This window comes from Amphibalanus amphitrite, unplaced genomic scaffold (assembly GCF_019059575.1).
Source record: "Amphibalanus amphitrite isolate SeventyFive unplaced genomic scaffold, NRLGWU_Aamphi_draft 000299F_arrow, whole genome shotgun sequence".
NCBI lineage: Eukaryota > Metazoa > Arthropoda > Thecostraca > Balanomorpha > Balanidae > Amphibalanus > Amphibalanus amphitrite.
In genome coordinates, this window is record NW_024881794.1 from 243,260 (window position 1) to 257,573 (window position 14,314).

Consider the following 14,314-nt stretch of genomic DNA (forward strand, 5'->3'; position numbering starts at 1 on the left):
TGTGGAGTCACGGGAACAGACCAAATGTGCCCAGGCAGTCGCGTCAACTCTAATGCGGTCAGCGGTGACGGGTGACAGTCACGCCCGCCTACTACTGGGGTCCCACATCCCTAATCCCAGTCACCTCAACGTGATGAGGCGCTGGCAGCCCTTCCGCTCGCCTCATCACACGCACGCAGTGGACAGCCGGCACGGGTTCGGGGAATCCTCCAGGGCCGACTGGCCTGGGCCGTCACGGCGCCGTCCACAGCACGCGGTGGTATGGGCCGCAGCTCACCGTTACCCCAGCCCGGGGGCGTCGGGGAGGGGCGCAGCGAGGGGCACACCTCCCACCCGGCGGCCTTCGGTCAGCTCCGGCTCGGCGGCCCACACAGCGCGATTTGACACAGCGATGAGCAGCGGAGCACCGATACGCTCAGAAGTCAGAGCTCAACGGCCAGCTCACCTGACGCGGCTCAGGTAGACGACGGGCACATCGCGGCGTGGAACTCACCAACTCGGACACGACACACGCGGGTAGGACTCTTCGCAGCAGCACAGTCCGAAATTCACCAGCCAAACTCAGCACTCAATCGGCAGGCAGACCCAGAAGCCACTCCACGCACCGACTTTCGCCCCTACCTTTCTCAGATTCGATACGATCCCCCACGGACCCTCCGCAGTCCACACGCTTTCTGAGCTAGGCCAATCGAGCCGCCCGCCAGGTCACACGTGGAGCGGAGCGCTCCAGTAAGTTCCCCGTCCGCACCACAACAGCTGACGGCGTAGAGCCCACACGCCGGCGCGTTGGAGGCGGCTGCGCGGCGTAGAGTCTGCCCGACCGGATCCGGCCGGCAGGTTTGGGGGGAACGGGGCGGTCCGGCCCAATCGATACCAAACACCACCGCGTGGCGCCCCGGGCGGTCACGGGTGACGCAGTTCGACCGGCCACCGGGCCAGCCCTGAAACGGGGCCACAATGGTAGAGCGGGACATCAGGGGCACAGCTCGCAGCACAGAGCGCACGGCGGGGCGGAGGGCATCAGCATGGAGGATAAGGAGCACTGCTAAGCGCATTGCTTCAATCTGGTAAAAGATGGAAAATAAAAATAAAGAACGCGATGACTGTCCATTCGCATCGTGCAATAATGAAACGTCCATACCAGAGCCTCAGTCGGCACAGTCGGCACAACAGTGGGCCTACCTAATCGGCATAACGGCAGCCCAGAGCAACGAGCCGAGACGTCGACCAAAACGAAAAGACTGAGGTGTTAGCACAAATCAGCCTGGCACGGCTTCATGCAATAACTCAGAACCAGACAGATTAGCCGACGGACACTGACATGTGAACGGGGAAAGAATGTCCTCGGCCGGCTCAGCCGGATTGTCGCATGCACAACAGCTCGAGACATAAGGCTGTGAACGGATAAACAAGGACAGCAGGTGCACATAACGGTCCAAACGTGTACAAACAGGACATAAAAGCATACATACAGGCCTTCAAGTTCAGACTCCTTGACAGGCGCCATTTCCGTCACACTGACAGTTAAAACCATTATCAGAGATGCAGAAATGAATGATGCAGGCATGCCAACCGTCAGTAGCGATAAGGCTCACGGTTTGCATAGCATGCGGGCTGAATGGTAACATGCCGGCGAGCCAAAAACAGTGGGGCACGCCTCGCCCACCACACGGAACCAAGACAGCGCCGGGCAGGTCTGTGCAGCCGTATGTAACTACAGCCGCCGGTGACGCCGTATGACATAATACATCGCCCCTGCACCGTTTTACAGTACTCCAACCCGCCCAACGGCCACTCTGGCAAACAAATATGGACTCTACCCTTGGCCGCTGCCGGAGTGGGTTTTCAGAGCGCTGTTATCATCCGCTGGCTGCCAACAGGTACCGGCCAAACGGCGCTTATCTGGCGCTCATCTCGGCCCGGTGGTAGGTATCCGCGGCAGGCCCGGCCATAATCGGGCCGCAGCACGCAACACTCCGCGGCAGGCCGGGCGGCCGTGGCGGCAGAGAGGTTCCCGAGGCCCCGAGCCACAGCCAACACCTCAGCACAGCGCTCCGACTCTGCACTAACGACGTGCGGGCTGAGCTCGAAGTGAGGGCGCCACGACCTATCTACATTTCAGCACAGCATCCTTCATGTTGCTAGCATTCTAACGACAGGCTAAAAATACGGCCTGTCTGGCGAAGAGTCCCGCCCGCAGAGCACTGCGCCGGCCAGGAATAGACGGTGTGGCGGCAGGAATAGAGGCGGACTAGTCTGAGGAGGGGCGGCGGCAGGCGGCAGCTGGCAGCCGGCGGCTGGCGCTCCAGCTGGGCGGCCGTCAGGGTCACCGCAGCGCACCCGGCGTCTGGCGGATAGGGCAGACGGCGCGCCAGGCCGTCTGCCGCCCTCCTGCTCGTGCCGTGACGATCTGAGTCACTCAGACCACCCGCGACGGGACAGCCCGACCCACGGAGAGCATTTGTCACCAGCAGACACCACTCGGCGAGCTGGCTGGCTCTGTCACTCTCAGAGCCCTCCTGACGCAGTGGTCAACTATGCAGCTCCGGTGGCCGGCCGGGTGGCGCTAGTACGCCCTCCCCCCCCCCCCCCGAGCACAGCCGGCACGTGGCTTGTCGATCGGCGCGGCGCAGTACGGCGCGGCGCGTGCGGGCCGGTCCGGTCGGCTGCAACAGCTATCCATCACTGAGCAGCAGCCGGGCGGCGACCGGCAGCGGCGACGACGCGCCACCCGGGCTGGGCGATCGGTCGACTGATAAACTGCGCTCTTCACACTGCAGACTAGATGCCACGCAGGACCGCGTGGCCAGCAGCTGATGATCCCCCATTATACTCAACCATAGGCATGTGAATTTCCCACTTCCCCGCACGGCACAGCTCGCCTCTGTTTAGTTCGGCATGGCAGCGGACCGCCACGGCCCCCCTGCGCTGACTTCCTGCCACGGCACGCGTATACTCTCATCCCCGCTGTCAGAGGAGCGGACCAGGGGCAACGGCCCGTGCCAAACGGCTGCAGAGTGCCGCACTCCAAGGACATTGTCACTGCCGAGTATAGTGCTGACGAAATGCAGGAAACCGGCTGTCGGCTGAGCACTTCCCCTTCAAGCAGTAGCATCCCACGTGATGTAGGTATGCGAGATATGGCTGTGCGTTGCAACCAGTAGGAGAAAAACAAAAGATGACGATGTTGCAAAAGTTCTTGTTAGTGTTTGACTAGAAGCATCTGGTCGATGCAGAGCCAGCTATGTGGAAAATTATGCACAGAAACTGAGCTCAGTAAAACGTTAGCTGATCAACGGTTGAACGCCGTCACAATGATAAATTGCCCATAACAAAACAGGCGGTGTTGTTTTCTCATAAAATATGACGCATTTGTTTACACACCCGTAGAGATTACCAGAATTCTGACAAAAGATTAGACAGCAAATATTCTGAACAACAATGGCTAAGCAACAGACAAAGGGTGTAGGGATCATGCACGCTCGTCCGTTTTGCCCATTCGTTATATGAGTGACGCAGCTGACTCATTGAACAATAGCCTACAACCCAACTAAACGGTATATTCCTGCGAGTTTTTAGGGCGATTCGTTGCGGAAAAACTGTCAACAAGGAGCAGGCGCACGTCAACAGCAGCACACATTCATATGTCACCAAGACAAAGCGCTTATTTCTGTGTCTCTGAGGGAACGCCGCCTACCGCGGCCCCGCCGCAGTGGGGCCGTGGCTGGGTCGTGTACTTCTGTGGTGCGACCTCCCGCGCGGCCCCTCACCGCCGCGGCTGGCCAATTCTCCTCCGTCCAAACCGAGAGTGGAGGCGGGGCGGCCGCTGGAAGCACACCTGACACCACGTGGCCGCTCGGCCCCGGATAATCGACCGCCATCAGCCCTGGCCGTCATCAGCGCTCGGCTACGGTCGTCAGCCGGCGGCAGGAGGGGAGATGGGGAGGAGGGAGAGAGGGGAGAGCAGGTCACTGCCAACAGCAGCAGTCGCCGACAGACGCGTGACCGAAACGCGCGCGCGCCGGCCCGTCGCCGGGTGGCAACGCGTCGGGTCGTCGGTGCCGGTGACGGCGAGATGCCGCCGACCGAAACGGCTGTCTGGTGCGGATCGGCGGCGGCGGCGGCGGCGGCGGCGGCGGCGGCGGTGCACGGGTCCCAGACCACCCTCCCAGCTGCTCCCAGACCACCCTCCCAGCCGGGGCGGGGCGCCGGGAGCCGGAGGCGCTCCCCGCGTGGGGTCCGGTCGGCCAGCTATGCAGACTCGGGACCCCGCAGGCCATTTCATCAGCCTGGTATAAGGAAGCAGCGTGGAGGTCAAACGGAAAATATTGGCTCTACACAGGACGGAACAAAGCGGAAGCCGAATCAGTAACTGCACGAAGACGTTACACTGCCTGTGGGGCATTTAATTGGTGGTCCCCGATGTCTATGACAATCGGCGGATAACGTATTCCTCTCACGCTCAGATGTATAGCTTTGTATGGTAACGGTGCATCGCGTGACAGATGTGCGGCGACCCTCGGCTCCAAACTTGTCCGAGACATGGGCCGTGTGTGCGGCGGCCATAAAAACGTGATTAGAATTTGATGGCGAGCGCCATGCAGCAAGAAGCATAGAGCCCAGTTCGATGTCATTCATTCTCGGACTAAAACCAGCGTCTGAGTGCGTCACTCCCTCGGGGCGACAAAACAGCTCGTCGTCAGAACGCACTCACACTTTCAATGTCGGCCGATGCAAATGCCGGCCGGTTTTTACTGCCGAGCACACAGGAAGCCCGGTGAGTCGAGGCAGCTGCAGCGGACGGGCCGAGCAGGGCCTCAGGTGGACCAGTCGACAGGGGACTGCGGCCGTCAGCGCGGCCGTCCATTGAAAATGTATGTCCGCGCCATACATGGAAGCGCCAAACAGGTTCTAAGTGAAGTCGAGCCCGGAGCCGGGCGAGTCAACCGCAGAGTGGCACGACTCGGGAGTCGCACGGCGACAGCTGGTCGGACAGGTTTCCTTTAGAGTCGACTTGAGTCAGTCAGCGAGCCGCTCAGAGTCCCGTACTGCATGACTCGAGCATTCCTGGCAATCCTGATAAAACAGGTGGTCGAGTCGCTCCGAGTCAAGGTAACGGGTGCGACCTTAGAGTCGTGAGTCAAGTACCGTCTGCTCTGAGACAGTTGGCGGTGAGGCAGGTGCTGCCACGCGTCCGGTTTGAGTGTTGTGGAGGCCTGATGCGCGCATCCTCACCACGCCTCACGGTGCGAGACGGCCTCGAGACGGTCAGCGACGCTGTGACCATCAACGCGAACACAGCAGTTCCTCCACTGCCGCCGGCGGATAGAGCGCGTCTCTGACCTTCCTGACTAGGCCGCGCCCGCGCAGGGAGGGATCGTTTGAGCTCACCCGGTGCCGCAGGGTCGCAGGCCCAACGACCCCCACCGCTCACGGAGCACTGCGGCGGCGCGGGAGCCTGGGAGCGGGGGAGGGGGGCAAGAAAACCCAGGTCACAGCCGCCTGACCCCGCCCGAGACAGCTCACTTTCTCCCAGTCCGGACGACTCATCAATCGTCCCACCGAGACGTGACACTGCGGTCTGGGCCTATCGGCTATTCGTCCTGACGTGTCCGGAAGCAGGATGCAACACATAAGGCAACTGTGTTGAGAAAGCCGTCCCCTCAACCACCACCCCGAACAGGGCTCATGTTTAACACGCTGCGAGTACCATAAATTCATGACTTGCACGCTTACAAACAGTCTGAGAGTGGCCTCACGACCTGGCTGTAAGCAGTAACACGACACGCTGCGCCGAATACGTCGGCACTGCAGCTGCACTGCGCCATAGGCGTCACCAGCGCCACAAAGCGCGGCATACACGAGTCGGAAACGAGCCAAACTCATGGAGACCCGGCGGCCGGCACCTCCCTTTCTCAGCATAACAATCCATAGGAAGCTCCAGAAAGAGGTAACGAACACAGCACACCTACAACACGCGCTAATAATTCAGAGAGATATCGCGCTGGGAAGTGAGCCAGTGCCGGCGGCAGGTGTGACAAGCCGGCCGGCCGGTCGGCGCGGCGGAGCTCGGTCGAGAGAGCTGCGGGGAGCCACAGCCGAGTCAAGGTCGCTCACAAACAGGCTGCCACCCTCGGCTGGGAGGTGGCTCGTCTAAACAGAGCCGGCGGCGGCGGCGGCACGGCCGCTCTCTCAGCTGCAGCTCTCCACACCGTGGGACGGCGGACGGCGTGCCGTGTCCCGCCCGACACTGCAGAGGGGCGGCCAGGCAACACTGCAGAGGGGAAGGGGGAGGCAGACAACACTGCAGAGGGGAAGGGGGAGGCACACAACACTGCAGAGGGGCGGCCAGACAACACGGCAGAGGGGCGGCCAGGCAACACCGCAGACACCCGAGAGGCTAGAACTGAAGAGACATACAGCCGTGCCGCAAACATCAGTGTACCACACAATATTGCAGACAACGACGAGCAACACTACAGAGTCCGTTCAGTCGACTTCGGCACCACTGACGCCACAGGCATCAAATCAGACAGATACTGACAGAACAATACTACTACCAACCTGCAACATCAACAATAACCCCAGACATCACAAGGCAGTCACCATCGAGTGCTGCAGCATGACAGCCCGCCCACAACTTGGGGTTTGCAACGCGCATATGCGCTATCTGTGTTGCAGGAACAGGCGCCATCAAGGACAGGCCCTTGTTGATGTCAGTCATGAGGTAAAGACTTAAAGAGCAACGGGGAATACACAAATTCCGCTCTTCACCTGTTCAGTGGCATCGTGGATGGAAAACAGAAACCAGTTTTTGCAGCCCAAGTGAGAACGGCTTCACCAGGCTATAACGTAGATAATAGGTATACTAGATACCCTTTGATGGCAAGAAATAACATATTTTATGCAAAGAAATTCCTGCTTCAGGAATGTCTTTAATTTTCAATAGCGAGACCAGCTTTTCGACCACACTCGTATCGGTATTGAAAAAAGCATGTTAGATGTTTTGCGAGGAGGTACCCTGACAACTTCACCACTGAGAATCAGCACCTCAGGCCATGACTCGATGCGTTTCGACGAAGGTCAGATATTCAGCAATGCACATGGATGTGTGACGCATCACCGAACCTCAGTGCAAATAACGTATCAACAGGTCACGAAAACTATGAATCACTGATTCCCTCGCTGACATCAAGCGTAAAGGCTCTTACATCAGATGGCGCAACGCAATACTAAAGCGTCGCAATATACAACAAAACGTCTCTGCACTCGGCATCTCATTTCATCAGATACAATACAAGAACCAAGTCAGAAGCAGCACCCCACTAACCCAGCCAGTCGCAGCAGGTGCTTCTGTTAGCACACTAACCTGTTTGGGGGTATTATCTGCTCCGAGACGCAGTACGGGGCAGCGCCTCCAGCCCTGCCTCGCTCTTCACTCGTGCGGTTCCGCCGTCTCGTTGCTCGTCGAGCCGTTCACAGACACCACACAACCACGTTGCTCAGGGCAGAGAGCTTTCTGAGAGCTGAGAGCGCGCCGGTGGGAGCTTTGTCAGGGTCTCCTATCGGAGGAGCAGCGGCACCCCACCCGGCGGAGTCTGGCGGACGACTGGCTGCCGACAGTGGGCACTGGGCTCAGCGGTCTCGGCGGCGGCGCAGGCGCCCCCTGGGCCGGCAGACGGCACGGGCCGGGACGGCTGCCCTCGACGGCGGCCGACAACCCCGACCCGACACACGGCCGGTCGGCCGGGCATGTCAGCCGGAATATATCACTCACCCACGGACCAGAGATCACACGGCAGCTGGCTGCGGCCGGCCGTGTGCATCGCAAAACCCGAGACAGGCGAACCGCCCACCGGCAGGCGATAGGTTCCTGGTGTCCGTGCGGCCCAACGTGAGCCGCCTTTGGATGAAGATCTTTTCACGAAAAATGCCATCAGTGAAGTCAACTTCAATTTAGCTCAAGTTCTGCTATCAGATACAATTACTAGCCCGTGAAAGACGGCAGGTCAACATCAAACAAGCTGACTCAAATCCAGGACGACAGCTGAGGTCAGCGGTTAGCAAAAACCGAGGAACTCTTTTAATTGGCTCCAGCTATCGCGGAAGCGCACCGTCTCCGACGAGGACCGCACGCGGGCCATCTGAGGGAAAGTGAAACTGCCCGCCCTGCTGAGACCGACCCGGAGTGCGCCATCGGGGACCAGCGGGCTGGCCAGGCTGGCCGGCGGCCACCACGCTCCGGCCAGGAGCACAGCCAGGTAAATAGATCGAGTGGCTGCCGCAGACGGAAGCCGCCGTGGCGCGGTCATTAGGCTGGCAGATGCTGCTGCCGTGAGTCAGTGCAACTATACAGGGTGATCCAAAAAAATTGGAACCCCTAACTTAAAATGTCTATAAGTCCGAAAATATTCACTTTATTGACAAATTGCGAACACCATTAGAAAGAGCATTAAATCCTCTATAAAACACGCCAAATTGGTGCATGTATGTTTTGAAGCATTGGCACACTATTAGCTTTTGGAATGAGCGTCAGAAAACTGAGTGAAACGAAATCACCAAATGCTAACAATGCGCTGAAATCCGTTAGCACTCTATCTGTTGTCTTTTTGCGAATAACGCCACATCCAAATTCAATTTTATTTCATAAAAGTTTACACAGAAGCACACAGTAGAACAGATACACGCGTCCTAGCTTCCGCTGTTCATCCCAGCATGTGCTCAACGCGAGCTCCGTGGGCCGTCACGCAGGCGGCAGCGCGGACCAGCAGTCTCTGGGACTGGTCCCAGCAGGCCACAGCAGGCCGTCAGCCTTTTTTTTCCTTACAATAGCACGTGAATGAGCTATTTTTATGCATGAACCTCCAACAAGCGACATGGTCAGAACAGCAAACCGTCAATCACTGATTTGCGCATAATGTTCAAAACCGTTTCACTGAGTTGCGTGACACAAATTTTATAGGCATATGTCTAGGGCAATATTTATAATAATAATTAAGTGCAATCAACTTGGTTTTATAGAGAATTGAACGCTCTTTCTAATGGTGTTTGCAATTTGCCAATAAAGTGACAATTTTCTGACTTAAAGACATTTTAAGTTAGGGGTTCCATTTTTTTTTTTTTTTTTTTTGATCACCCTGTATTACTAGCCAGATGAGTCAACTTTGCCAACGCGCATTTCTTCTGTTGACGAGCTTTGCCTTCATCGTGTTCGTGCGGCACTGTCGAAGAAATGGCAACATCGATTGGCTCTGAAGTTTTGTCTGAGTGAAATATGAATATCAACTAGGTATAGCCAAAGTAAAATTCAAACGAATCCAAAAATAAATCACACGAGTCCTACAGTCAAAGACCTTTAGTCATGATACCGGTTGGCGACTGCTTCATCCATGAAATAACCAGAGTGCTCTATTCTGTTGAGTTTCATGTTCCCTGTCCCGGCTGCAGTGCCACATGTTTGAAACATATAGGTACCAATATCAATTGTAAACCCTCACTACAAAGTAGACACGGGTCACCTCTGAACGCATGCCGGCTCGTAATAGGTAGCTACAAAGCACAAAACGGGTGGCGGAAGTTGGCAGGTGAGCCAAATTGAAATACAGTTTCTTTTTGGTTTAGTTAATTGCTTAGGCATCTGAGCAAGCATGCAGAAACACTGTCCTAGTTCAGAGCAACTCTCATATATTTATAGGAATTAGGAACTAGACAAAACAAATTTGGAAGCGGGGCAATTAAAGATAGGATTCACGAGACTGTCATTTAAATGTGACAAGGTTTTAAATGTGACAATTCGCCTTCTAGCATCGACACGAGACTTTCAGAAATTGGAACATTACGATATCCCTCGCCGTTTACAGTTAACACACTACACACCAAAACGTAGGTAGGTACACCTGCCGAACTGTAATGCACGGTTGGCAAACGCCAGATGCAGCATCCCGCAATGCTCGGTCACGTGTGCACTTAACTCTGTAACTGCACATTGTACTTGTGTACATTTACATGATTAACTGCGAGTTGTAATTTGTAACTGCATATAGTGATACGGGGCACAGAGTGAAGCCGTTTGAATTGGATCCGTCGCCGGTCGGGACCCATGCCTAAAAAAACGATTCAAATTTCTAGACAAATACTTGACTCAAAGTAATACGTTTTTTTTTGTCTTTTTATCACCAACACAAACCATGTTTATGCAGAGGCGGATCCAGCTCAGAGTTTTTTTTTTGGGGGGGGGGGGGGCAAACCATAACAATTTATCGATTCTTTCCATGCATCGTCCATAGGCGTCATGTTACTCGTAAAATGATGCCGTTTGGGGAGGCAAATGCCCATTTTGCCCCCCCCCCCCGGATCCGCCACTGTGTTTATGATCAAAAGATCAATCTGGTAACTTCAGGCGCACCGCCTCAGAATTTCAACCAATGGACGAACGTGGAACGAGCATCAACAACATTGACGGACCCTTTGAGTAGCGCTCGTTTTGCATAATATGACGTGGTCACTGGTCAGTTATCTGACCTAGCCTGACCCGAAACTGGGTCAGATGTAAAAAAATTTGACTTAATTTAAGGGTCAGACAGGTATGACACATCCCATATCCAGCCCCTTACCTCACCCTCGACGTTAGGTATTTGAGTAATCGCTAACCGATTTAAGACGATATCGCTGTTGACCAGGAAGGGTTAAATTTGCGCGAGCAGGCTGAGTGTGTTTTGTGCATTTAGGTGCACACATATGCCCTCTATCTATCCAGGAAGCTGATAGTGCATTGAGTAGTTTGTCAGATACGCGGCACGAAGCCTCACAGGAACTAAACAAAAAGCGGGGCACTCAGCCCACCTCTATCTGAGCAGAGCGGCCGTGCCAGTGCTGAGCGCGATCGTGCCCGATGGTGATTGGCAGTTGTGCTGCGGACACACCCACAGGGGCGCGGGACAGAGGTAGGCGCACGCAACCCCCACCCACACCACCCCTCCCTCCCCACTCCCCAGCCCCGAACACGGGGGAGCCCGGAAACGGTAGTGAGCCGCCTGAACCGCACAGTTGGGTCACCCAGTCACGGACGTGGTGTGTCTGTTATAACGTTACGCTAAACACCATTGTGTACGCGCGGTAACCGGAGAATCCACACTGCATATTGCATGTTGCAGAATTTAGCTGCTGATTTCGCAACTTCCCCATCCCCGGCCAGTCCCTGCCCGACTGTCACTCTGTGTTTGGACTCGCCATATGACGTGAACTTTACGTAAGGTCACACAGGGCCATCTGCTGGCCACATCCGCGTCCTATCGCGGCATGGTGACGGTCCACTAAGGCCAGCAGCAATATTGGGCCCGATCGGCACACCAAGTCAATCATATCGACCCACACCCAATTCTAATGTTGTCATCAATGCAAATTCCACACGGGAATAATATCCGGGTAGAAACAGAAGGAGTTAGCGCTCCGGACACCCACCCTGCTCCGGTTTAGGCCGATTCCTACCAACAGGGCGGGTTCCCGGTCCGTTTTGGTGAGGGGCGAGGGCGGCAGGGAGTGGCAGGACCGCACGGCGCCGGTAACACCTGCTGGCGGTCACGTGACAATGGGGAATGGTTGGGCAGAGACGGGGACTAGCGTTACGTGATAGTGGGGAATGGTCGGGCGGTGCCGGGCAGTACCTGCTGTCACGTGATTATGCTATACACATTACCTACATACATTGGCTAATGCTTAATTTATTCCTGTTACCTCACAGAAGCAGCACCAAAACTGGACAAGGGCTTGTTGAGCACCTTAGATATTGAGTGCGAATACCAGCATTCCCGGGTCCACCCACTCCAACGCCTGGCAAAGCCCAACATAGGATGGTTGGATGAGATCATCTCAGCTAATGCCCGAAGGCACCAGCCGGAAACAAGTGTAAAAAGGCGACGCCAAAAGAGGCTTCGAACTTCAAAAGCAGTGGATATTGACAAGTTATCGTAAAAGTCTTGCGGATATTATGCATAATGCTGGAGTGAACTTTTCTATTTGTTTATGCATTCAGTCCAAAATTATTTATACCTATCTACCTACTTATGTTTTATGGAAATAAGAGTTTTGCCTTAACAATGAACATGTTGAATGGAGTGGGTGCTCCAATATCGACTGCTTCGTAATGAGATGCCAATTCAGAATAAATCCAGCCTCACACGAACAAAACTATATTCAATGTAAATGCCCTGCAAAAAAAAAAACGAACCGCAGGGCAACGTGCAGCCCCGAAAAAACACCTGATGCAGATTAAGATAATAACGTAACAAAGGTACCACCCGGTCCGGCCGTGACGAGGACAAAGTACACGGGTCACGGCGTCACACGGTCTCCTCAATGCTTACGCGACATCACACGATCCCCGGCAGTCCCCGGCCGTGACACATCAGCAGTCCTTGTAAATGTTACAACGTGTCGGGGCAAGCCTCAGGGCTGACTCAAAGTCACGGCGGGCGCGGTAAGACGGCGAGATAAACATAATTACAAAATACCCGGTCATAGGTGTCTTCTCTGTTGTAGCTCAGTTGCGAAAAGAGCCGGCCTTTTACTATGCGAGGCGCGAGCTTGCTGTCAGGTCAGGGTGAGACAGCTTTTGGGAAACTACTGCAATGAATGTAACGCAAACAAAAGGTGGGGATCAGCGCCTGACGCTGTCTAGGCGGCTTCTGTCCACACAGTGGGCAGCTCTGGGGCTAATCCGTGATCACTGTCACACCAGCATACCTCTCGGTTTAGTGTCAGTGCGATGAAGGAATTAGGATATTTCTGTTTACGTCGGTAATAAAAACAAACAGGACGCGCCAGAGCCGGACGGCCGACGGTGACTGACAATGTCGCCACGTTCCGTCACGAGCTGACATGTCGTCACACTGTGCAAAGGTCACGCATCGTCACGGCGTGTGACTAACACCGACTCTGACTGGACTGATATGTCAGTCGAATGCTCAGATATTTTCCGCCTCCCACAGACGGTTATTGGTCTACTTATCTGATATCATGGCAGCTACGGATGATGTGCTGGTAAGTAATGACGGGAGACTAAACGAGCCAACAACACTCGTTTCTGAGGGCGGAGATGTTACCTCAATATGACGTCATATCGTTCAAAACATCCTTATTATAGGATCACTAGAAAGTGGAATGGATACCAATTACCACAGGAATGACTGCCTTATAATTAATCTTTCATGGCTACAATTATAGTTTTGAGGAACGTTTGGGTTGAAGTGTAATGTCACCAGACACCGCATAAACTCTGAAGACGCTGAACGGAAGACGGAAAGAAAAGCCCATAATGTTGCGATGCACGTTGATAGGTGCTGATGGGATAATAACCACAATGCAGCTTGGCTTTGAGAACGGCTTGGTGTTGTTAGCCCGGAATCAAAGGACATTCATAAGGACATTTAATCCGGGAGCCTGGGACAGTGGGTTAGTGTAACTGGCAGATTAGCCCAACACGTACCAAAGACTCTGTCTGGTCTTTGGGTACGTAAAAGCGGGTGGGCTCCTTAGATAATGAGCATAAGACACTGTTATAGGTTCCTTTAATTTCAGACATCCCAAACACGCAGATTTACTGTGATAAAATGACGATTAGCCTAGAGATCAGAACAGGATGTGCTAAATGCAACTCAAAAGACCGTCAAAGATCAGCACATGTAGCAGTTTCACTCGGATAAGTATAGCTCAAGCTTAGCAGAACCCCCAACGTGTTCAGCCGAGCCTTCATCAACTCATCACATCTGCCAATTCGTGGAAGGAAAGCGAGCGGGGCGTCCACGCGTGATGGGTAAAATGACAGCCGAGGCGCGCGATGGGGCAGGTCGGCGCGGGCGTGCAGGGCGCGTGCAAACGCAGCCGGTGTCGGTGTGCGCACGTGAGCGGACACCGCGGCCCTATCGGGGCGTCCGATCGGGCGATGGGCGTCCTTGACGCCGCTCCGTATCGCGCCCCTCGCAGTCCTATTGGTGCTGTTAGCGGCCGCGGCACGTCACTCACCGGCACGGAAAGTGGTGACGCCCGTCCAGCTGGAGGTGTTTTGTGGCAGCTGGAATAACAATTGCCAGCGCCGCTTATAACGGTTTCGACACAATATGATGAGTAAACTTTTAACATCAATCACTCGGTGGTGAAAAAGAGAAGTAATCGCAATAAAAATACCGTACACATAAAGCTCTGACTATTCTGCCATGGAGCTCGGGTACGTGGCCTAACTTTTCCAGTTTTGTGCCATCCGGCGATGTCTCGCGCTGGGACGGCGCTGCCACCATGGACCACTCTGTCCACTCGGTAA

General features: G+C 55.0%; 1 protein-coding gene across 10 annotated transcripts in view; it reads right to left on the bottom strand.

Moving 5' to 3' along the window:
* Positions 1-14,314, bottom strand: part of LOC122387822 (dnaJ homolog subfamily B member 6-like) — a 56,343-nt gene that overhangs the window by 8,312 nt on the left and 33,717 nt on the right. Inside the window, exon 1 of one of the 10 annotated variants that reach the window (XM_043378356.1) lies at positions 7,370-8,173. The exons of 2 other annotated variants lie outside the window; for them this stretch is intronic. The gene's annotated coding sequence lies outside the window, so the exon portion shown is untranslated. Of the gene's footprint in view, positions 1-445; positions 837-7,369; positions 8,174-14,314 lie in introns of those variants that run through there. 7 more of the 10 variants (XM_043378346.1, XM_043378353.1, XM_043378355.1 and 4 more) reach the window with 7 other exon arrangements.